Source organism: Anomaloglossus baeobatrachus, chromosome 4 (genome assembly GCF_048569485.1).
Source record: "Anomaloglossus baeobatrachus isolate aAnoBae1 chromosome 4, aAnoBae1.hap1, whole genome shotgun sequence".
NCBI lineage: Eukaryota > Metazoa > Chordata > Amphibia > Anura > Aromobatidae > Anomaloglossus > Anomaloglossus baeobatrachus.
This window is the reverse complement of record NC_134356.1, coordinates 186546357-186572090: the sequence shown is the minus strand read 5'-3', so window position 1 is coordinate 186572090 and position 25734 is coordinate 186546357.

Below are 25734 nucleotides of genomic sequence, written 5' to 3'. Positions count from 1 at the left end.
GCAGATCGCAGCTGCTTGTGCTCACGATCAGGGTCTAAAGCGGGCTTTACACACTGCGATATCGGTCCTGATATCACTAGTGTGGGTACCCGCCCCCATCTGTTGCGCGACACGGGCAAATCGCTGCCCGTGCCGCACAACATCGCCCAGACCCGTCACACATACTTACCTGCCCGGTGACGTCGCTGTGACCAGCGAACCGCCTCCTTTCTAAGGGGGCGGTCCGTGCGGCGTCACAGCGACGTCACTGAGCGGCCGCCCAATAGCAACGGAGGGGCGGAGCTGACCGGGACGTAACATCCCACCCACCTCCTTCCTCCGGCCGGGAGGCAGGTAAGGAGAGCTTCCTCGTTCCTGCGGTGTCACACAGAGCGATGTGTGCTGCCGCAGGAAGGAGGAAGAACCTCGTTACTGCTGCAGTAACGATTTCTGAGAATGGACCCCCATGTCACCGATGAGCGATTTTGCAAGTTTTTGCAACGATGCAAAATCGCTCATCAGTGTCACACGCAACGGCATTGCTAATGCGGCCGGATGTGCGTCACCAATTCCGTGACCCCAACGAGTTCGCATTAGCGATGTCGTAGCGTGTAAAGCCCCCATATGATGCAGCATGTCCTCTCTTGCGGGGCCACGAGTGCTCTCCGCAGAAGACCTCAGCTGCCCGTGTCCATGATCAGGATCCTAGATGCAGCACGTCCTCCCCTGTGGGGCCACGAATCCTGTTTGCAGGAGACCGCAAGCGTCTCGTGCCCTCAATCAGGGTCCTAGATGCAGTGTGTCCTCTTCTGCGTTGCCGCAAATGCTGTCCACAGGACACCGCAGCTGCCCGTGCCCATGATCTGGGTCATAAATGCAGCACGTCTTCCCCTGCAGGGCCGCGAATGTTCTTTGCAGGAGACTGCAGCAACCAGTGCCCATGAGAAGGGTTTGGGCCGCTACGGTCTTTCACTTTATGCTCCCTACGAAGAACACTCACAGCTTCGCAGCAATAAATTGACATGCTGCAGCTCAGGAAGCTGTGCTGCATGTCAGTTTATGATGTGGGAAAAACAAGCACAGTGGGCAGGTGATTTCTAGAAATCCCATCCACTGTGCTTGTACTGTACAATGCAGCGTTTTAAATATGTGACGCCCCTGACTATCAGGATGTCACAGGGAACTGCACCCCTGTCTCTCATGGTGCAGAACTCACCCTCCATGGTTCTGGGTTCCTACACACTGGTATTGCTCCCATCAGCACTCAAATCCTATCCACACCTCACACCACACCCTGTCAGGCACACTAGTGGGTGGTCTAGCTGGAAAAGGGCCACCCGTCTAGGGGTCAGGCAGACTGGTGGGAGGGAGGAAGTCAGTTCAGCAGTAGCTCCCAAAGAATGGGGAGCTGGGAGTAGCAGCTCCCTGGAGTTCAGTAGTAGCCCTCAGAGAGTGAGGAGCTGAGGGAATTGTAGCTCCCTGTGTTACCTTGGTTGGGTCGACGGTGGTCCGGGACCAGAGGAGTCGGAGACCCAGTCGCAGGGTATTGGAAAAGGGTGCAGTGACTTAGTTTTGGAGACCGGTCAGCACCGGAAAGTCCAGTAACCGGACTGGTACCGAGCACGGCGAGGTACAGGACCCTAGATCAGGGAGTAGCTTCACGCAACCTGATAATTCATCTGTGGAGGTCTCTTTCTGAACTTTCCCCAAGAGCTCAGAGATCGAAGGCACCAACACAACCAGGGGGATAGGGCTTTCCAGCTTATGCGGCCCACGGAAATCCCAAGTGACAGGAGTGTGTCAGCTTCATGTATTTCCTCTCAGGAGAGCGAGCGGCCGATTCTGACAGTGTGATGCAATCCTTGCGCCAATCACATGCAAGTATGTCCAATCTCCGATATTTGATCAACCCGTGCCTGTGAAGGGCCCGTTACATGCTACAATTTATCTGACGATCGCATGTGCGACGTGACATGCCCAGATCGTATTTACGATTTGCCGGTATCGCTTATAGGTCGTTTATTTGCTGTCATGCGAAGCGATCTCAAAATCGACGCATCAGTGATCAACGATATATTGTTTGACCCAGGCGGTCGTTTGAATGTTGTTCAATGTTGGCAGGGTGTCAAACAGAGCAATATGTTGGCTGCTTCCCCAAAACGAACAATTTTTAAAAAATAAACGACGTGTCAACGATCCACGATTTTGATTCTATTTACGATCGTTCAGAGTCGCTCGTAGGTGTCACACGCAACGACGTCGCAAACGATGGCAGATGTGCGTTACGGAATCCGTGACCCCGACGATATATCTCCCAATAAATCGACGCGTGTAACGGGCCCTTAAGCTCCACATATTGGCTGATCAGATCAGCAGACACCCGTGGGGAATAATGCAGACTTGCCACGCGAGACCACATTAAAGGGCCAGATACAACCGTAAAGGGGTTGTCCTCTACCTGAATACCCCTATTTTCATTTTTTTTACTGGCGCAGTTCCATAGGTATCAGCGCTGGGTTTCCTGGGGAACGTGTGATATTATACCTTGTGAAGCCTGTGGTTGCTTCACTTTCTCTTCTTTTGGACAAAACTGACATGCAGAAGAAATAAGAACCGCTGCTGCTCTCCTACTCCTACTGGAAGTACATTACGCTTGAAGGAAGTGAGAGTGGCGCAGCAACTGATTGGCTAATAATGTATTACTTGTTAGAAATAAATGTCTATATACAGTATTTTTTAATTATTGTTTCTAAAACAATGTGATCGGCATTACTGAATGGGCGTGGTTAGGGACGTAGATATGGCGTGGCCTCAAAATTTGCTGCAGTGCTTTGCGCACCACAGACTTTGACCCTCTTCCCCTTTTTTAGAAGTTGGGAGGTATAATGATGTAATAGTTAAAGAGTTTGCCCAGGCTTTGCATATTTGCAGTCACACACAGACTAGATGTACAAGACTCTTCTACTTGGGTTGTGCAGAGTCACATGTTACCGGTCATTCCCTCACTGGCTGCCTGCCAGAAACTGTCCCAGTTCTTTCAGGATATTCATCCCAAGGTCACAATGATTTCACGTCCTTTACCAGCTCAATTCCTTTTCTTCCCAGATTTTTTCCACTGGCTGGTACCTCCATCCGTACCACTCCCACTACTGGAATAGGCAATAAGTTATCAGCCATCAGCTGAATAGTTGGACCCTTCTTTGATTTGGAGATGTTTGGGAAATGTTGGGAGAAATATTCTTCTGGCATGGTATTCACCTGGGAACCCAGTGTCAATTAAGCTATGAGTCTTCCATCTGCCTATCTTGGCACATGTCATAGGCCTCCTGGAAATGACGTCTTTGACAAGCCCAGTCTGGCTCAGCATTGAGTATTTCTGAAGCGGCTATTTCATGGCTCTGAACTACACCTGCAGGCCCGCAACCGGCTGATCTCATAGCACTTCATCCAGAGGCCTAGTCCCCTATATTCGTCATCCGTCTTCTTAGTGATATGAGCTATTACTTCATTTAGCACGTTCACATACTGAGCCATCGTTTCTCCTCTCTGAACCTGACAAAATAAGTGAATATATAAATTTCCCAAGTCAGTTGCATCTCCATGAATGTCCTCTAGAATCCTAATCACCTTATCGCGCATGCATGGGTGTATGAACATAACTGTCTGTCGGTCTCCCCATCCAAAGTCAGCAGGGCTATCTCATCCTGAATTGCAGGCGTCATAGAGTGCATATGTAACATGCTTTTCAGACATTCTACAGAGTCCCAGAAAATAAATTGTCCCCAATAAATTTTGGTAATTTGCTAAGAATAGCTGCCAGGGAAAGACTACCGTTGGTGGACTCGGTGAACGACTTCAGATTTCAGCACCAAATTTGCACCTACTGGCATAAAGCCGCACCAAAATGGCATCAAAAGAGTTTTTGCGCATTTTTTGCCAAATGATGCAGATTTGGTGCTGAAATATATGCACCATATTCCTGCACCAGATCTGCATCTCCTGGCAAAATATCACATCACTATCACATCAAAACCGCATAATGATTGGATGCGTTTTTTGCCACAAGATGCAGATTTGTTGCAGGAAAATGGTGTATAAATTTCAGCACTAAATCTGCATCTCTTGGCAAAAAAAATGTGGTTTTCAGCCAGGAGATGCAGGTCTGTGAACTCAGTGATCTCACCTGAGGTGAGGTCACTGAGTTTAATGAGGTCACCTGAGGTCAGTTAACCTGCAGTCAAAGCTGGGGTACTGTGGGAACCGTCAGCTAGCACCACAAATAAACTGAGTAAAGTCACCACTCACAGCTGCGGCTCAGTCATTCTCTGCATGAATCCCACAGCGTGTGGACATGTTCTGTGCCCGCGCGCTGTGATTTCAGTAATGTAGCAAGGCAGGAATCATGCAGATTACAATGGACCTGGGTGTTTTGGGGATTAATAAATTGGAGAAAGAGGGTATTTTTTGTGGTGGAGGATATCTTTGGTGTTTGTGTTTATTTCTTTTCACTAACATATTAGTAATGGGGGGTATCATAGACCCTCCCATTACTAATCTAGGGCTTAGTGGCACCTGTGAGCTGTCAATAATCCCTAATTACCCTGATTGCCATAGCACCAGGGCAATCAGGATAAGCAGGGTAAAGGTCATTGTCACATCTAATCGATCCAACAATTCTGGATGGTTACAGGCTGCTATTTTTCGGCTGGGCGGGGCCCAATAACCATGGGCCTCTGCAGCCTGAGAGTACCAGCCCCCATATGTCGGCTTTAACATGGCTGTGTATCAGAATTGGGAGGGACCTCATGCCATTTGTTAAAATTATTTGTTTACATAATTTTAAAAAAGCCGCATGGGGTCAATCTTATTTTGATACACAGCCAAAATAAGCACACAGCTGGGAGCTGCAGCTTGTAGCCGTATGCTTTATCTACGCTGGCTATCATAATATGGGGGGGACCAAGGGCAATTTTTTTATTCATTTATTTATTTTTATACTACGATAGGGATAGAGACAGCATGTGCGATTGGTTAAAGTCAGACATGGTCTGACTGCAACTAATCCCAGACGCTTGGACTGACGGTGGGCAAGGAGAACAGTGCATATGTATGAAGGATAATGTGCAGCTCTGGAAGTATTATGGGAGGTCCCGGAAGTAATGTTACCGCCACGCGGAAGACTGGTAAGTATAACGAGCCTGCTTTTCCCTATTTCTTTCTTTTTCCTTTATTTTTTAATTACCCTGGTGGCTGGATCCGGATAGATACCCGGAGTTCCCAGAGAACTTCGGGCCCAGGATCCGGGTACAGATCCGGACTTTTATAGTCCAGGTTCGGCCATCACTACTAGTAAGCCATTTGGTGAAGGAAGTTGTGCCAGAAAGTCCGTTAACATGTGCAGTGAATTCCCTGTAGGATGCAAGATAGGGGGTGAGTGAGCTTTGGAATGCAGATCACTGTAATAAAGCACTGGTGTAAATAAATTAGAGGCTCCCTCAAACCAGACAGGTGTGGGGTTTGAGATCTCCTTCTCTGGTGGTCCCTTTGAAGTAGGATGACAAAGATTTTATTGTTTTTTTGGAGGTCAGTTATGGAAGCCTCGGTAAAATGTGGCCATACTTGATGCCCTGTCTCTGGAACAAACAGGCTTCCTATTAGAAAGTACAGTCATTTCTAACTTACATATTAGAATACACAAAATTCCTATTACGCTATAAAGTTGAGGGCTTGGATCTTCTTTTGCCATTTTCAGTTAGTGAGGTTATTGCTCCCTCTTGTGGCTTTTTATCATTCTTACAGTTCTTAAAAGACCTGCCTTAAATTCAGTGTGCATGGATAGAAGTAATGTTGACCCATCAAGAAACCAATTTTCTAATTTAATCAGTTCATGATTAGTCCATTAACCCTATTCCCGACCAGGTACATTTGCAGGTTGTATTGTATAAGTGCTGTTAATGGCTTTATAATTTATTTAGTTTGAATATTCAAAAAAGTTTGCCTCTATTTTCACAACACATTTGGCTTATTATGTCATATTTATTATCATTTTGTTTTTGCTGATATCGGGAGGAAATGTAGTGAAAAATAGAAATGTGTCACATTTTTTTCCTTATTTTTGTGAGAGCACAAAGGACTGTTAAAACATTTTAAATGGCATTCTCCTTTCTGTAGAAATTGTTTTTATATATATAGGACTTTTTTTTTGTTCGATGGGGCAGGGCTCGAAACAGCTATTTAGACTGACAGTGTCTCTTGTTTTAGTTATTATTATTTATGCTTTTTTATATTTCATTTTTGAAATTTTTATTTATTTACTCATTCATTCATTTTTTATACACTGAGGTTCCCTATCCAGATGGTCTTAAATAACAGCCACTAGACATGTCAATTGCTTCATCCTTTGGTCTAAAGGGTGCTTTACACGTTGCGACATCGCTAGCGATAGCTAGCGATGTGGAGCGCGATAGCACCCGCCCCCGTCGTTCGTGCGACATTTGGTGATCGCTGCCGTAGCGAACATTATCGCTACGGCAGCGTCACACGCACATACCTTTTCAGTGATGTCGCTGTGACCGCCGAACAATCCCTCCTTCAAGGGGGAGGTGCATTCAGTGTCATAGCGTCATCACTGTGGCGTCACTAAGCGGCCGCCCAATAGCAGAGGAGGGGCGAGGATGAGCGGGCGAAACATGCCGCCCACCTCCTTCCTTCCTCATTGCCGGTGGAAGCAGGTAAGGAGATGTTCGTCGTTCCTGCGGTGTCACACATAGCGATGTATGCTGCCGCAGGAACGACGAACAACATCGTACCTGCAGCAGCAACGATATTATGAAAAGGAGAGACGTGTCAACGATCAGCGATTTTTGACGCTTTTGCGATCATTGATTGTCGCTCTTTTGTGTCACATGCTGCGATGTCGCTAACGGCGCCGGATGTACGTCACTAACGACGTGACCCCGACGATATATCGTTAGCGATGTCGTAGCGTGTAAAGCACCCTTTACTCAGTGGTCCTCTACAGTCACCCACAATGATGGATATATACAGTTAGGTCCAGAAATATTTGGACAGTGACACAAGTTTTGTTATTTTAGCTGTTTACAAAAACATGTTCAGAAATACAATTATATATATAATATGGGCTGAAAGTGCACACTCCCAGCTGCAATATGAGAGTTTTCACATCCAAATCGGAGAAAGGGTTTAGGAATCATAGCTCTGTAATGCATAGCCTCCTCTTTTTCAAGGGACCAAAAGTAATTGGACAAGGGACTCTAAGGGCTGCAATTAACTCTGAAGGTGTCTCCCTCGTTAACCTGTAATCAATGAAGTAGTTAAAAGGTCTGGGGTTGATTACAGGTGTGTGGTTTTGCATTTGGAAGCTGTTGCTGTGACCAGACAACATGCGGTCTAAGGAACTCTCAATTGAGGTGAAGCAGAACATCCTGAGGCTGAAAAAAAAGAAAAAATCCATCAGAGAGATAGCAGACATGCTTGGAGTAGCAAAATCAACAGTCGGGTACATTCTGAGAAAAAAGGAATTGACTGGTGAGCTTGGGAACTCAAAAAGGCCTGGGCGTCCACGGATGACAACAGTGGTGGATGATCGCCGCATACTTTCTTTGGTGAAGAAGAACCCGTTCACAACATCAACTGAAGTCCAGAACACTCTCAGTGAAGTAGGTGTATCTGTCTCTAAGTCAACAGTAAAGAGAAGACTCCATGAAAGTAAATACAAAGGGTTCACATCTAGATGCAAACCATTCATCAATTCCAAAAATAGACAGGACAGAGTTAAATTTGCTGAAAAACACCTCATGAAGCCAGCTCAGTTTTGGAAAAGTATTCTATGGACAGATGAGACAAAGATCAACCTGTACCAGAATGATGGGAAGAAAAAAGTTTGAAGAAGAAAGGGAACGGCACATGATCCAAGGCACACCACATCCTCTGTAAAACATGGTGGAGGCAATGTGATGGCATGGGCATGCATGGCTTTCAATGGCACTGGGTCACTTGTGTTTATTGATGACATAACAGCAGACAAGAGTAGCCGGATGAATTCTGAAGTGTACCGGGATATACTTTCAGCCCAGATTCAGCCAAATGCCGCAAAGTTGATCGGAAGGCGCTTCATAGTACAGATGGACAATGACCCCAAGCATACAGCCAAAGCTACCCAGGAGTTCATGAGTGCAAAAAAGTGGAACATTCTGCAATGGCCAAGTCAATCACCAGATCTTAACCCAATTGAGCATGCATTTCACTTGCTCAAATCCAGACTTAAGACGGAAAGACCCACAAACAAGCAAGACCTGAAGGCTGCGGCTGTAAAGGCCTGGGAAAGCATTAAGAAGGAGGAAACCCAGCGTTTGGTGATGTCCATGGGTTCCAGACTTAAGGCAACGATTGCCTCCAAAGGATTCGCAACAAAATATTGAAAATAAAAATATTTTGTTTGGGTTTGGTTTATTTGTCCAATTACTTTTGACCTCCTAAAATGTGGAGTGTTTGTAAAGAAATGTGTACAATTCCTACAATTTCTATCAGATATTTTTGTTCAAACCTTCAAATTAAACGTTACAATCTGCACTTGAATTCTGTTGTAGAGGTTTCATTTCAAATCCCATGTGGTGGCATGCAGAGCCCAACTCGCGAAAATTGTGTCACTGTCCAAATATTTCTGGACCTAACTGTATTAGACCTCATCTTCACCAGCTTTTTTTCCCTATCTAACTTCACAACTTCTCTCCTCCTATCTAACCATTATCTACTCACTTTCTCATCCCTGTCCGCTTCACCTGTCCCCCATGTAAAGCAACTAGTTCACCCCCACAGAAACTTTGTACACCTAGAAATTCACAGTCTCTAACTCCATATCTTCACTACATAACACAGACAGTGACACTCTTTTCTACAACACCACGCTCACATCAGCTATTGACTCTCATGTGCATGACAAAGTGCAATAAATCAATAGACAATCCTGACACAGTAACCTCCATGTAACAGTCCACTGCTGTTCCCTCATAAATTTCATATAGCTCCCAGCTGTCCCAAATTCAGTGGGACTGTCCCGATTTGAGGGTTCAGGCCCACAATTTTGCAGTCACTGCTTTTGTCCTGAAACATCCTCTCAGTGCAGTGAATAAATTAAATTTTCTTCTTGGCTCCTCCTCTCAAGTGCTGTGCTCGAATTAAATTTACCTCTGCTCTGTGCTCGAATTAAATTTACCTCTGCTCTCCAGGGACTAGAATACATAAACTCTTTGTCAATAGGCAGCACCTCTACCATTGAGCCACTGCCTTTACTGAGAGGATTAGGAGGATTTGGCAATCTTGACTAGTGTCGGGTGGACCCAGAGTGAAAAACTCCAGATACGCTCGGGTTCAAAAGAACCTGAGCACCGACCCCAGGCCCCCAGTTCTAAGGGAACTCTGGGTAATTAATGATCCAGATCTGGCCACCTAGGTACCAAAAAAAATAATCAATGAAAAAAGAAAAAGAATAAGAATAAAGCAAGCACTTCATATTACCCAGTCTCCGTGCGGCTCTACACTGATTCCAAGGCTGGTCACTTTTCTTCCGGGGACGCTCATTATGTTCATGCATATGCACTGCTTTCCCTGACCTCTGGCAGTCCTCGCATCTCTGATTGGTTGCAGTGAGCACCCCCACCCTGTGTGACTGCGTGTCTGACTGCTTTCAATTCCACACATAGTGTGCATCTAAATTGGTATAAAAATTAAAAAAATTCGTGTAGATATTATGATACCCAGCAATGATAAGGCATATGGCTTCAGACTACAGCCCCCAGCCGTACGCGTTATCTTGACTGTGTATCAAAATAAGAACCGCATGCAGCTTTTTTTAAAATTAGTTAAATAAATAATTTTAAAAAATGGCGTGCGGTCCCCCTAATTTTGATACCCAGCCATGATAAAGGGCGACAGATGGGAGCTGGTATTCTCAGGCTGGAGAGGTATATAGTTATTGGGGCCCCCCAGCCTAAAAATAGAAGCCTGCAGCCTCCAGGATTGTCGTATTCATTAGATGCAACAATCCAGGAACTTTGCCCTGCTCATCCTGATTTCCCTGGTGCAGTGGCAATCGGGTAATAAGGAGTTAATAAGGGGACCACTCACCATTGCTGTAAAAAATATTATTTATTTAACAAATTTTTTTGGGTGTCCGGTAATCGTATCGATCCACACAATACAGCGATCAGATTATTTATGGGAATCGGTAAATGGCGTAAAAACAGGACGTGATTGTTTATTTTTCCCTATTAAACTTATTTAAAAATGTACTGAAAATGTATCTAAAAAGGCACATTTCCATGTTTTTCTCACTGTCTGACATGAAAAAAGAATAAACCTTTTCCGTTTTAGGTCAATTAGGAACCAAAATTATTTATATTTGCCAAATGCCAGAATTATGAGAGAGAGCGAGAGAGAGAGAGAGAGAGAGAGAATGTTTTAAGACATTTTTATTACTTTCTGCAAAGTCAAACATTTACAGACACGAAGAGGACTATACCTTTAAACAATGTGGGACAGCCTGTATGATGATGTCATGTCTTTGGAAGCTTCTGACAACATCCAAGTTAAATAGAGACACACCGGTGGATGTATTTTAATGCACTTTTGAAACACACTGCTTCTTTGTGTAGCATCATGTTAAAGTCAAAAGAAATCAGCCAAGATCTCAAGAAGAGAATTGTGGCCTTGCACAAGTCTGGCTCATTCTTGGGTGAAAGTTCCAGATACATGAAGGATACATGAAGGCGCCTTGTTCTTCTGTACAAACAATTATATGCAAGTACAAACAATATAGGACTGTGCAGCCATCACACCACTCAGGAAGGAGACAGGTTCTGTGTACCAGAGATGAATGTGCTTTGGTCAGACGTGCATATCAACCCAAGAACAAAGCAAAAGACCTTGAGAAGATGCTGGAAGAAGCTGGTAAGATTATGTCATTATCCATAGTGAAATGGGCTGAAAGGCAACTCTGACAGGAAGAAGCCATTACGCCAAAAGATACATAAAAAAGCCAGATTAATGTTTCAAATCACACAGGAACACAGACCTTAATTTTTGGAAACATGTCCTTTGGTCTGACGAAACTAAAATTGAACTGTTTGGCTATAATGACCATCATTACCTTTAGAGGAAAAAGTGAGAAGCTTTGAAGCCTAAGAACACCATCCCAACTGTGAAACACGGGGGTTGCAGCATCATGCTGTGGGGTTGTTTTGCTGCAGGAGGGACTACTGCACTTCACAAAATAGATAGCATCATGAGGAAAGATGTAGCAAAAGGGAAGCAACATGTAAAGATATCAGCCAGGAACTTAAAGCCTGGGCTGAAATGGGTCTTCCAAATGGATAATGACCCAAAGCATACAGCCAAACTGGTTACAAAGTGGCTTAAGGATAACAAAGTCAATGTTTTGGAGTGGCCATCATAAAGTCTTGATCTCAATCCTATTGAAAATGTATGGGCAAAGCTGAAAAGATAGGTGCAAGCAAGGTGACCTACAAACATGCTTCAGTTACATCAGTTCTGTCAGGAGGAAGGGCCCCAAATTCCTACCAACGATTGTGAGAAGCTTGTGGAAGGATATCCAAAATGTTTGACCCAAGTCATAAAGTTTAAGGTCAATGGTACCAACTACTAATGAAATGTACAGTATGTACACTTTAGACTTTGCAGAAAGTAATAAAAATGCCTTAAAACTTTCTCTCTCTCACTATTCTGGCATTTGGCAAATATAAATAATTTTGGTTCCTAATTGACCTAAAACGGGAAAGCTTTATTCTGATTTCATGTCAGATAGCGAGAAAAACTTGTAAATGTGTCTTTTTATATACTGTATGTAAACTTCTGATGTCAATTGTACATGGACAACATCTTGATCATTTGGTCATTCAATGTATCTGCCGTACCTTTTTTGAAATGTTTCTACGACAATACATCAATACATACCACCTTATTTTTTTACCTTTGGTTGGGATAAAACATTGCTACATTTTCTTGATTTGACCATTAATATGGATATTGATAGCAGTATTGTCACCCACACATATCACAAGGGGACCGCAAGAAATAAGACCTGTGCTCAATCACGACATTGGGGGGAGCTGCAACAATGTAGAGTCACTATGGGTAAATGTACATGGGGAGGGGAATAACGTAAAGCTGCTAATTGGAGTTTGCTATAAACAGGGTCGGCTCCAGGTGTTTGTGGGCCTTGGGCAAAAGAGTCTCAGTGGGCCCCATCCACACATGGACATGCACAGATACATACACATACAGGCATATGTACACATACATATTTAAAGAGAAATTAAAAAAAACCGACACATAAATAGACATAAACCTAGACACAGTCATATACACTGACATACATACTGTAGATAAACACATCATACTTGCACACACAGACACATTAGAGATATTTCTAATATTGGGAAGCCGACAACAGCCTCATTCACTTCCCTCACTTGTCTCCATCCAGCTCCTGGGCATGTGTCTATGCCACGCTGATTGGTGGCCATAACTAACAGACATGGCCGCACATAGAGCACACTGACACTGCTGTATATACATCACAAGAGAGGCTGGGGACATACACATTACTGGGGGGCATACATATTAGTGAGTAATGGGGGCATAGAGCTCCAGAGGGGGGCAGTGGCTCTGGGGTGGGGGGACAAACAGCTTTGAGGTAGGAAGGTGACACGCAGCTCTGGGGGTATACAGCTCTGGGGTGGGGAGGGGACATACAGCTCTGGTGGGCATACAGCACAGGGGTGGGGGACATACAGCTCTGATTGACTGTAGAGATAAAAATATAGCGCATATGAGAAGCACCCGTGCAGTGATTTCAGTATATTTATATTATAGAATTGCTCACGTGGTTAGGTTGTGCGCCCTCGCACAACCCTGGTGTTAGATGTATAATTCCTCTAGGGGATGAGGGACTGTCTCAGCTGGCGTTATCCGTTGTTCTGCTGGGTGGATCCAGGTTTGTTGCCGCTGCTGGCTTCAGATTCACCAACTTCTTGAATCCTGGAGCTCTGTGCGGACCTGCGTCATTTGTTAGGTCAAATGATCTGATGGATTCTATTACTCACAGCAGCTCTACCCGGATTCCCTTATGGGAGTAGGCATATAGAAAAAAGATTCCGGTCTTTGTGAGCGCTAGTAATAGATCTTTGGTCTTTGATCTTTTAAGAAATTTGGCTTTATTATTAATAACATAAAGCTCTTGTATTAACACAACGCATTTCAGCAAGATACACTTGCCATCCTCAGGTGTAACAAGAGCACTTCACACACATTAAATTTATAGATAAAATAAAACAACCCCACAAGTGAGACTCATGGGTGTGTCATACAATCAGGTTATTTAACCCTTTAAATGCTAAAACTTTTATAATGGATTAAAAGTCGGATAAAAAGTTATAAAAAACATAAAATAAACCACATGGGACATTATCATCTAAAAATCGATATCTATACAACCATTTCATAAATAAATAAATAAATAAATAGTTGGGATTAAATTCATTAAAATAGAATTTACCATTTATAATTTTCTATGAGGATTACTTTTAGTGAAAAAATGTATTATCAGGATTTTTTGCCCCCATTTGGCTTAATGGATTTCACAGTGATACTAAAATCTTTTAGTTAGGAAACCTTTTTAGGATTATTTCTTTAGTAAAAATTTTTTTTTTTCCTCCTTTCTTTTTCTTCCTGTTTTTTTTTCTCTTTTTCCTTTTCTTTTTCTTTCCTTTTTTCTAAAGACCATATGTTATATCAGTGGTTTATTGTTATTGATTCTTTTTTTTTTTTTTTCTCTTTTCTTTTTTCTGAACCCAATTTATCCGATGCACATACATCAATATTAAAATGCACATATATAGGGGCACTTAACACTTCAGCATATATATGCATACATGCATAAATATACATATACGCTCACATACGTACAATCAAATATGGCTCTATCAGGTAAACCTTGTCATATTAATATTTGGCGACATTATCTAGCATTACATTATGTCCTTCTGGGGCTAGTGTACCCAATTTGAAGATCCAATAGCTTTCTTTTTTGATAAGTTTATTTAATGATTGTGGATCTTTACTATCTATAGTGTCTATAATGGTAAGTGTCATTTTTGGGTCCCTATTGTGCACATGATTGTAATGTCTTGATACACTATGTAGTGGATAGCCACTTTTTATGTTGTGTCGGTGTTTATTCAATCGTGCATGTATTTCTTGTATTGTTCTACCTACATATTGGACACCACAAGGGCATTCCAGTAGATAGACTACATATGTGGAATGACAATCAAATTTATGTTTTATTATATAGGTTTCTCTTGTGGTCTTGGACGTAAAGGTTTTTGCTCCTTTAGTTATCACCTGACAGCATAGACATTTTGGTGTTTGACATGGGTAACATCCCCATTGATTTGGGTTGTTAACCTTGACTATTGATGGTTTTAAAGAGGTGTTACTGGGTGCGACCATATTACCTAGATTCCTATTTTTCTTATAAATAACGATGGGTCTATGAGGTATGGGGTCTGATAGTATAGAATCACCTTTTAATATAAACCAATATTTATTGAGTAGTTTTTCAATATGGGTTCTAGGTTGACAGTAAGTAGTGACAAGACTCCATTTGGATAATTTGATTTTTCCTTCATTGTTTAGAATATTTGCTTGTTTTGGTTTTATACATGTTTCCTGGGTGAGGGGATTTGTTTTATTGTAGGCATCTTGTAACAGTTTTTTGGGGTATCCCTTCTCCAGGAATTTGTGTTTAAGAATTTTGGATTCTTTCGCATAGTCCGTATCCACTGTACAGTTTTTTCTTATCCTTCTGTACTGTCCATATGGAATGTTCCGGATCCATCTTGGTAGATGTCCACTGTTATATTTTAAATAACTATTTACATGCACGGGTTTGAAGTGTGTGGATGTTGTAATCCTCCCTGTTTCATTCAAATTAATTTGCAGGTCTAAATATTGAATGGTTTTATTTTAATGAGTGGCCGTAAAGGATATGCCCATTCATTCTTATTGAGATCCTCTATGAATTCTTGTGCTATCCCCAAGGGGCCTCTCCATATCAGGAAGAGGTCATCAATGAACCGACGGTAGAGAACTATGTGTTCCTTATATTTGGATTGTGCGATGGAGACGGACTCGAACGCACCCATAAAGATATTAGCGTAACTTGGTATGAATCGCGTCCCCATCGCACATCCCTTGGTTTGTTTGAAGTATGAGCCCTCAAATGTGAACACATTGTTCTCTAATATGAATTTTATTGCCGTTAATAAAAAATTCCTTTGTGGCGCTGAAATTTCTGAATCCTTTGCTAGTATTTCTTCTACGGCTAATAGGCCCCTAGTATGTGTTATATTATTGTATAATGAACAGACATCCAATGTGAGGAGTAAGCTATTATCCAATGGGGGTAGGATTAATAATTCCCTTATCAATTGTGTTGAGTCTTTCAAATAGGATTCTTGGTTTACTACATACACTTGTAAGAATAGGTCCACAAAAATTCCTTGATATTACAAACTATTCAGTGCCATATTTTTACTACCTACCAAAAATACATAAAGACCCGAAAAATCCACCTGGACGCCCAATAATTTCAGGGGTCAACTCTATAACCAGCAATCTTTCCCATTTTGTGGACCTATTCTTACAAGGGTATGTAGTAAACCAAGAATCTTATTTAAAAGACTCAATACAATTGATAAGGTAATTATTAATCCTACCCCCATTGGATAATAGCTTACTCCTCACATTGGATGTCTGTTCATTATACAATAATATAACACAGAGAGAGAGGGGAGCCAGCACGATCTTAAAATGGCATGCATCATATAAAAAGTGCAAATTCATAGATTTATTCCAACTGTACTGTAATTTAAAAGAGATTTTTAGCAAATAATTGATCAATTCTTTGAGCCACCCCTGCCAACGTCACGGCAAATCTCAATAGGGGGGTCCTACTCTATATTCTGTATTTCATGTGCCATGCGGCCTCCTAGATAAAGTTAAAAGCAGAACCATAATGGAGCACACATACCTGTAACCTGTATATATAACCGCTTCTATGTTGCAATAGAGGCAATTGTGGATAGAGGCCAGCCCAGGTCCCAGCATGTGGAGCAAGCTCTACACATACCAGGACTATATCAGAACTGAACCTCCCAGTGCCAGACAGCAACCATTGATAAAGGCGGACGAGATCCAAGTATGGTGCTTAATTAGCAATGCCTGTGGAAAGGGTGAGGCAACTGAATGTGTACAGCTACCAACAGGAGGAATATATTGCAAACAAGATCAGGCGTGCATAGCATGGTGGTGACTAGCCACCAGACATTTGTAGCATAACTACAACCAAACAGAGAGAGAGGGGAGCCAGCACGATCTTAAAATGGCATGCATCATATAAAAAGTGCAAATTCATAGATTTATTCCAACTGTACTGTAATTTAAATGAGATTTTTAGCAAATAATTGATCAATTCTTTGAGCCACCCCTGCCAACGTCACGGCAAATCTCAATAGGGGGGTCCTACTCTATATTCTGTATTTCATGTGCCATGCGGCCTCCTAGATAAAGTTAAAAGCAGAACCATAATGGAGCACACATACCTGTAACCTGTATATATAACCGCTTCTATGTTGCAAAAGAGGCAATTGTGGATAACACATACTAGGGGCCTATTAGCTGTAGAAGAAATACTAGCAAAGGATTCAGAAATTTCAGCGCCACAAAGGAATTTTTTATTAACGGCAATAAAATTCATATTAGAGAACAATGTGTTCACATTTGAGGGCTCATACTTCAAACAAACCAAGGGATGTGTGATGGGGTTGCGATTGGCACCAAGTTACGCTAATATCTTTATGGGTGCGTTCGAGTCCGTCTCCATCGCGCAATCCAAATATAAGGAACACATAGTTCTCTACCGTCGGTTCATTGATGACCTCTTCCTGATATGGAGAGGCCCCTTGGGGATAACACAAGAATTCATAGAGGATCTCAATAAGAATGAATGGGGCATATCGTTTATGGCCAATCATTCAAATAAAACCATTCAATATTTAGACCTGCAAATTAATTTGAATGAAACAGGGAGGATTACAACATCCACACACTTCAAACCCGTGGATGTAAATAGTTATTTAAAATATAACAGTGGACATCTACCAAGATGGATCCGGAACATTCCATATGGACAGTACAGAAGGATAAGAAAAAACTGTACAGTGGATACGGACTATGTGAAAGAATCCAAAATTCTTAAACACAGATTCCTGGAGAAGGGATACCCCAAAAAACTGTTACAAGATGCCTACAATAAAACAAATCCCCTCACCCAGGAAACATGTATACAACCAAAACAAGCAAATATTCTAAACAATGAAGGAAAAATCAAATTATCCAAATGGAGTCTTGTCACTACTTACTGTCAACCTAGAACCCATATTGAAAAACTACTCAATAAATATTGGTTTATATTAAAAGGTGATTCTATACTATCAGACCACATACCTCATAGACCCATCATTATTTATAAGAAAAATAGGAATCTAGGTAATATGGTCGCACCCAGTAACACCTCTTTAAAACCATCAATAGTCAAGGTTAACAACCCAAATCAATGGGGATGTTACCCATGTCAAACACCAAAATGTCTATGCTGTCAGGTGATAACTAAAGGAGCAAAAACCTTTACGTCCAAGACCACAAGAGAAACCTATATAATAAAACATAAATTTGATTGTCATTCCACATATGTAGTCTATCTACTGGAATGCCCTTGGGGTGTCCAATATGTAGGTAGAACAATACAAGAAATGCATGTCCGATTGAATAAACACCGACACAACATAAAAAGTGGCTATCCACTACATAGTGTATCAAGACATTACAATCACGTGCACAATAGGGACCCAAAAATGACACTTACCATTATAGACACTATAGATAGTAAAGATCCACAATCATTAAATAAACTCATCAAAAAAGAAAGCTATTGGATCTTCAAATTGGGTACACTAGCCCCAGAAGGACATAATGTAATGCTAGATAATGTCGCCAAACATTAATATGACAAGGTTTACCTGATAGAGCCATATTTGATTGTACGTATGTGAGCGTATATGTATATTTATGCATGTATGCATATATATGCTGAAGTGTTAAGTGCCCCTATATATGTGCATTTTAATATTGATGTATGTGCATCGGATAAATTGGGTTCAGAAAAAAGAAAAGAGAAAAAAAAAAAAAAAGAATCAATAACAATAAACCACTGATATAACATATGGTCTTTAGAAAAAAGGAAAGAAAAGGAAAAAGAGAAAAAAAGGAAGAAAAAGAAAGGAGAAAAAAAAACATTTTTACTAAAGAAATAATCCTAAAAAGGTTTCCTAACTAAAAGATTTTAGTATCACTGTGACATCCATTAAGCCAAATGGGGGCAAAAAAACCTGATAATACATTTTTTCACTAAAAGTAATCCTCATAGAAAATTATAAATGGTAAATTCTATTTTAATGAATTTAATCCCAACTATTTATTTATTTATGAAATGGTTGTATAGATATCGATTTTTAGATGATAATGTCCCATGTGGGTTTTTTTTACATGTTTTTTATAAGTTTTTATCCGACTTTTAGGGTATGTGCGCACGTTGCTTTTTACCTGCTTTTTACCTGCTTTTTTGCTGCTTTTTCTTCTGCGCTGTTTAATGCCAAAATGGATGTGTTCTTCTATTCAAGCAAAGTCTATGGGAATTTGGGTTTCTTGTTCACACTATGTTGTTCAAAATGCTGCCTTTTTGTGGCAGAACTTTGGTCAAAAACTCAGCTTTTCAAAGAAGCAACATGTCAATTGTTTTTGCCATTTGGGTTTTGCACTGCAAAGCTGAGTTTTTGACCAAAGTTCTGCCACAAAAAGGCAGCATTTTGAACAACATAGTGTGAACAAGAAACCCAAATTCCCATAGACTTTGCTTGAATAGAAGAACACATCCATTTTGGCATTAAACAGCGCAGAAGAAAAAGCAGCAAAAAAGCAGGTAAAAAGCAGGTAAAAAGCAACGTGCGCACATACCCTTAATCCATTATAAAAGTTTTAGCATTTAAAGGGTTAAATAACCTGATTATATGACACACCCATGAGTCTCACTTGTGGGGTTGATTTATTTTATCTATAAATTTAATGTGTGTGAAGTGCTCTTGTTACACCTGAGGATGGCAAGTGTATCTTGCTGAAATGTGTAGTGTTAATACAAGATCTTTATGTTATTAATAATAAAGCCAAATTTCTTTAAAGATCAAAGACCAAAGATCTATTACTAGCGCTCACAAAGACCGGAATCTTTTTTCTATACAGCTCTGAGTGGGTATACAGCACCGGGGTAGAGGGGACATACAACTCTGGGGGTATAGTAGTATGCAGCCCCCATATTCCTCTATATAGTGTTATAAAGCCGCCATAGTCATCCATATAGTAGTAAAAAGCCCCTATGTAGTATAATGCAGCCCCCATATGGCACTATGCAGCCCCCATATGGCACTATGCAGCCCCCATATGTCACTATGCAGCCCCCATATGACACTATGCAGCCACCATATGGCACAATGCAACCCCATATAGCACTATTCAACCCCCACATAACAAAAAGCAGCCCCCATATAGCACAATGCAGACCCAGATAGTATTGGGCATGCTCATGTAGTATACAGCCTGCATATAGCAAAATGCAGACCCAAATAGCATTAGGCACCTTCATGTAGTATACAGCACGCATATAGCACAATGCAGACCCACATAGCATTAGGCACCCTCATGTAGTATAAAGCCCGCATAGAGCACAATGCAAATCCAGATAGCATTAGGCACCCTCATGTAGTATACAGCCTGCATATAGCAAAATGCAGACTCAGATAGCATTAGGCACCTTCATATAGTGTACAGCCCCCACATAGCACAGTGCAGACCCAGATAGCATTAGGCACCTTCATGTAGTATAGAGCCCGCATATAGCACGTTGCAGACCCAGATGGCATTAGGCACCTCATGTAGTATACAGCCCATATATAGCACAATGCAGACCCAGAGAGCATTAGGCACCTTCATGTAGTATACATCCTGCTTATAGCACAGTGCAGACCCAGATAGCCTTAGGCACCTTCATGTAGTATACAGCCCATATATAGCACAATGCAGGCCCAGATAGCATTAGGCATCCTCATGTAGTATACAGCCCGTATATCCCACAATGCAGACCCAGATAGCATTAGGCACCTTCATGTAGTATATAGCCCCTATATCATTTAATGCATCCCCATGGTTGCCTGCCCACAGTGATTGAATACATACTCACTTCTCCTCATTCCCCCGCTGTTCTGGTTTCCTCAGCGCATCCACTGCTGTCGCTCTGACCTTGCTGCAGGCGCACAGTATTGATGTCATCACGCTTCGCTGCTGATCTGTCAGAGCGCCGGCAGACACAGCGGGGAGAATGATGAGAGAGGCAGTATGCCGGTCCCTCTCATCATTGCTTTTAATTATATCGGCAACTGCAATCCTTGGCGGGGAAAGAGGCCGGTGACAGCGCGTGCACCAGGCCCCCCTGAGTAGCAGTGGTGTGGCCTACCAGGGCGCCAGCATTTGACCGGATTTGCCGTGTGTGGATGCCGGCCGTGGCTATAAGCCTAACATAACTGAACAGGTAGAGGGTGAAATGCTGGAACAAATTGAAAAGGCAGCTAATAATATTCGGGTCCTTATTATGGGGGATTTCAACTATCCAGACATTCAGTGGCACATAGAATCTTCTGGTTGTGCTAAAAGCTGAAAGTTCTTATCTACAATTCAAGACAATTACTTCTCTCAGATAGTAGATGAACCGACAAGGGAAGATAATTTGCTAGATCAGGTCCTGTCAAGTAGACCGGATACAATTTCAGATGTACAGGTCCGGGAGCACTTGGGTACCAGCAATCATAATATGTTAAGCTTCAAAGTAATATTCAACAGAACATTTGAAAAGGGAAATGCTAAAACCTGGAATTTTAGGAAAACTGATTTAAAAAAATTAAGGGTAAAGCTTAATTGTGTAGATTGGGACAATGTCATAGTAACTGGGGATAACAAACATAAATGGGGTAAGTTTAAGGATATACTACGAGAGTCCTGTAAAAAATGTATACCCTCTGGTAATAAAATGTCCAGTTATAAAAAAAAAACTCCACTATGGATAAATAAGACTGTACAAAGTATAATAAAACAGAAACAAAGAGCATTCAAAATCTTTAAGGCTGAGAATACAGAAATGGTATTTCAGGAGTATCAACATATCAATAGGAAATGTAAAAAAGAAATCAAGCAAGCAAAAGTAGCTACTGAAACAAAAATCGCCAAGGACATTAAAATAAATCATAATTTTTTTTATAAATACAATAATGCCAAAAGGAAAACAAAGGATAGTATCTGCCCCTTAAAATATAATAACTAGTTAGTTATAGAGGACAAACAAAAGACTGAGATATTAAAAAGGCACTTCTCATTCGTGTTCACCAAGGAACTTACTTCCAGGGATCATTAAACAAGTGAAAAATCAAAGTTCACCACCTGTAACAGGTTTGGCACTTCATGATTGGAGGATTGCTAATGTGGTACCGATATTTAAGAAAAGTAAGACGGTGGATGCAGGCAACTACCGTCCAGTAAGCCTGACATCAGTAGTGTGCAGAATTTTTTAGGGCATTTTATGGGATGACATGCAAAAATATATTGCAGAAAATCTACATATGTAATCGCCAGTTTCTGTAACCCTATTCCAGCATGCACCGCGGCACTGTCAGCTGCGCAGGTGCAGTTCGAACTGCGCCTGTGCAAGTGACATACACGTCACCGTAGCTTCCGGGCACGAAATGTGCATCTGCAAGTAGCTGTGACATCACCGCTCTTCCCAAGCAGGCGTAGTACCAGCCGCGAATGTTTACTTTCACCGCACTCCCGATGCAATAGCATCGGGCCTATTTCTAGTAATATAATAACTGACAGACAGCATGGATTCGTGAAAGATAAGTCGTGTCTAACCAACCTGTTGAGGTTCTATGAGGAGGTAAGTCCAAATCTGGATATTGGTAATGCAGCTGATGTGATTTATTTGGACTTTGCAAAGGTATTTGATACTGTACCACATAATAGCCTTATACTGAAGCTCCAGAAGCAGGGACTAGGGGAATCTATATGCAACTGGGTAAGGAATGGGCTAAAAGATGGGAAACAAAGAGTAGTCATAAATGGTATATTCTCTAAATGGGCTATAGACAGCACTGGGGTACCGCAGGGATCTGTGCTAGGACCAATTCTTTTTAATCTCTTTATTAATGACCTTGTTGTTGGGATTGATAGTAAAGTGTCAGTCTTTGCTGATGACACCAAACTATGCATGATACTAAAAACTGACCTTGATAGTACAATATTACAAAAAGATCTGGATAAGATGTCAGAATGGGCATAAACTTGGCAACTGAGATTTAATGTTGATAAATGTAAAGTAAAGCACCTAGGACAGAGTAATCCTATAACTGCGTATACATTAAATGGAAGTAAACTCGGGACTACAGAATAAGAGAAAGACTTTAAGTGCTGCTGCTCAGCTTATTGGTAACCAGAATACCAATGTCAGGTAGCAGCTGCAAAAGCAAAGAAGATTTTAGGGTTTATAAAAAGAGAGATTAGATCACGTGATCCCAATGTATTGTTATCCCTCTATAAATTACTTGTAAGGCCACATCTGGAATATGGGATTCAGTTTTGGGCTTCCCATTTTAAAGAGGACATTCACAAGTTAGAGTCAGTTCAAAGGCAGGTAAATAGACTACTACAAGGAATGGAAGGCCTCCCATATGATGACAGGTTGAAAAAGTTATATATTTTTAGCTTAGAAAAAAGACGTCTCAGAGGAGATCTCATTTATTTGTATAAATACATGTGTGGTCAATACAAAGGACTGGCACATGACTTATTCCTTCCAAAGACAATACTAAGGACCAGGGGGCTTTTCCTGTGAGTGGAAGAAAAGAGATTCCGCCAGCTAAATAGAAAGGGTTCTTTACAGTTAGAGCAGTCAGACTGTGGAATGCCCTACCACAAGAGGTAGTAATGGCAGATACTATAACAGCTTTTAAAAAAGGGCTGGATGATTTCCTCAGTGCACACAACATTGTTGGTTATAAATAACTTAATGACAAAATGTAGAACTGGTGGAAGAAGGTTGAACTAGATGGACCTAGGTCTTTTTTCAACCTATGTAACTATGTAACTAAGAAATACGATTTTGAGGGTGGACTCTTGTCATCCTAAATATATTAAAATTAATATTCCAGTTGGTGAAATAAGGAGAAGAAGCAGGAGAGAGGAAAAGGAGTAGATCCAGCACCAAAAATGTATATATAAAACAAACAAACTTTTATTCCATTATTATTAAAAAACTGCAGGCAAGGAAATCTCGGACGCATTTCGGACAAACAATTTAAAAAACATCCTTACTCATAGGATTGTTTGTTCAAAACGCGCCAGGGGCTTCCATGCCTGCAGTTTTTTATATGTAGTGTCCTTTTTTATATTTTCTTTTAATAATAATGGAATAAAAGTTTGTTTATTTTATGTATACATTTTTGGTGCTGGATCTTCTCCTTTTCCTCTTTCCTGCTTGTTTGCCATACCGGACCTGGCCTGTCTGGAAGAATCTGTGCACCACTTTGAAGCGCTGAGGCACCCAATACAGGTAAGCTGAAAATCTTTGTTTTTTTGCATGTCTGAAATAAGGAGAGCAAGATGTACTTGTTCTATGGAAGATCAATTTATTAGGGAGAGAAAATATATATGTCTAAGACTATCTCAGAGAGGCAATAGTGAAGATATTTTAGGTTTCTGCCAGGAGGGGCAAATTTGGTGCTAAAATGTCTGCACCAGATTTCAACACCAAATTTGCATCTCCTGGTGCAAAACCACACTGAAACGACGTCTAAACCATTTTTTGTGCATTTTTAGGTGAAGAGATGCCAATCACTACTAATCTAGGGCTTAGTGGCAGCTGTGATAACTGTCATTAACACCTTATGACCCCGATAGCAACCACACCAGGGCAATCGGCCAGGTAAAGTGCTGGCTGCAGGCTGCTATTTTTAGGCTGGGGGTTCAATAAGGATGGGTCTCCCTAGCCTGAGAATACTGTCTGCTTTATCATGGATAGGTATTAAAACTGGGTGGGACCAAAAGCTAGAGTCCCAGAGCAAGATTACCAAGCTATGGTGGCTGAAGTAGCTGCTTCGAAGTTGCCTGATGCTGAGCCAGCCTGGGCCTGTGAACTACGGCAAGATATACAAGAAATCAGAGGGAAATTATGCAGCATTCAAAGAGCCCCTGCAGCTACCACAGGGCCAAACACTGTACCTTGGTACAAAGAGAAACTAGAATGGGGTATCCTCCACCAGGAAATCTGCAGTACCAGCCGCATCACACCACTGAAGAGCAGAGTTGAATTCTGGACTTGTGGAATTAGAGGACACATATCCAGAATTTCCTCTATTCAAGAAAATCAACAGCATAAGATGCTGGTAAACTGATGTGCCCCACAGTCGAGGAGCATGCAATGGGGCTCAGTCTTTCTAGAAAGAGAATTATCAAAAAGAAAAAGAAGGTACAGAGAGTGGGCAAAAAATAAAAAAAATATTTTCTAGAAAGAGGGAAAAATACTCTGAAGATATCGTTTCTGAGAGACCCACTACATGGGCCAAATTAATTGGACAAAGAATTTACTGTTTCATGGATGCAAGATCCCAGGTGACTACCATGCCAAAAGCATACTTCCGACAACATTTCCCAGATGTTGCTTTTCCCAGAGAGGGAGCTATCAGACGCCTAATAGCTAACAATCAGTTGCCTATTCCAGTGAACGGCCTCATCGATGGTGGACCCATTGTGATCCTGGGGATGAATGCTTTGAAGGAAGTGAGACAGTATCTGGCAGGTGGCCAATGAGGAAGTGATTGGACATGAGCAACTCAACATCACCTGAGTAGATGAGTATTTCAACAACTGATCCGAGTTTGCCAAGTCCAGAAGCTGCCTACTACATCCCAACCTCTAGGGAAAGTAGTGGTGCCCTCTAACACCTCCTTAACTTTGCCACAAGAATAGACAAAGTGTTACGGGGGGACTGGCTGATTAGGATAAGGTGGTGTATATTCCAATTGCCAGTTGGGGTCCACCGTGCTCCAGATGATAAAGGAGCTGCTGGCAACCCGAAGGTTAGGCGGAGAATACAGAGCTGGGTGGCTCTGAAATAATAGGGGTCTGATCCAAGTAAAATAGCACTTGGATCAGGAGACTGTGAACCCTGTTAGCGTCACAGGGTCCACTACCCAGCCCAGGAATTCCTTGTTAATGCCACAGGCGTCCTGGGGTACGTTGTCCATGCGCGTAGGAGGCACAAGCGGACAGGTGTCGCAGCAGCCGTGGCCCAGTTGACTCCACTGGGCTACACTAGCAGGACTGGATGGTAAGAGGTGGAAGCCCGGTGCCAGACCCTAATGTGCTGAGCCACGGGTGTCTTGGTATGACAAGCACCAGACGCCTAACCCTGCCTACCACTTCCAATCTAAGGCTTATGCC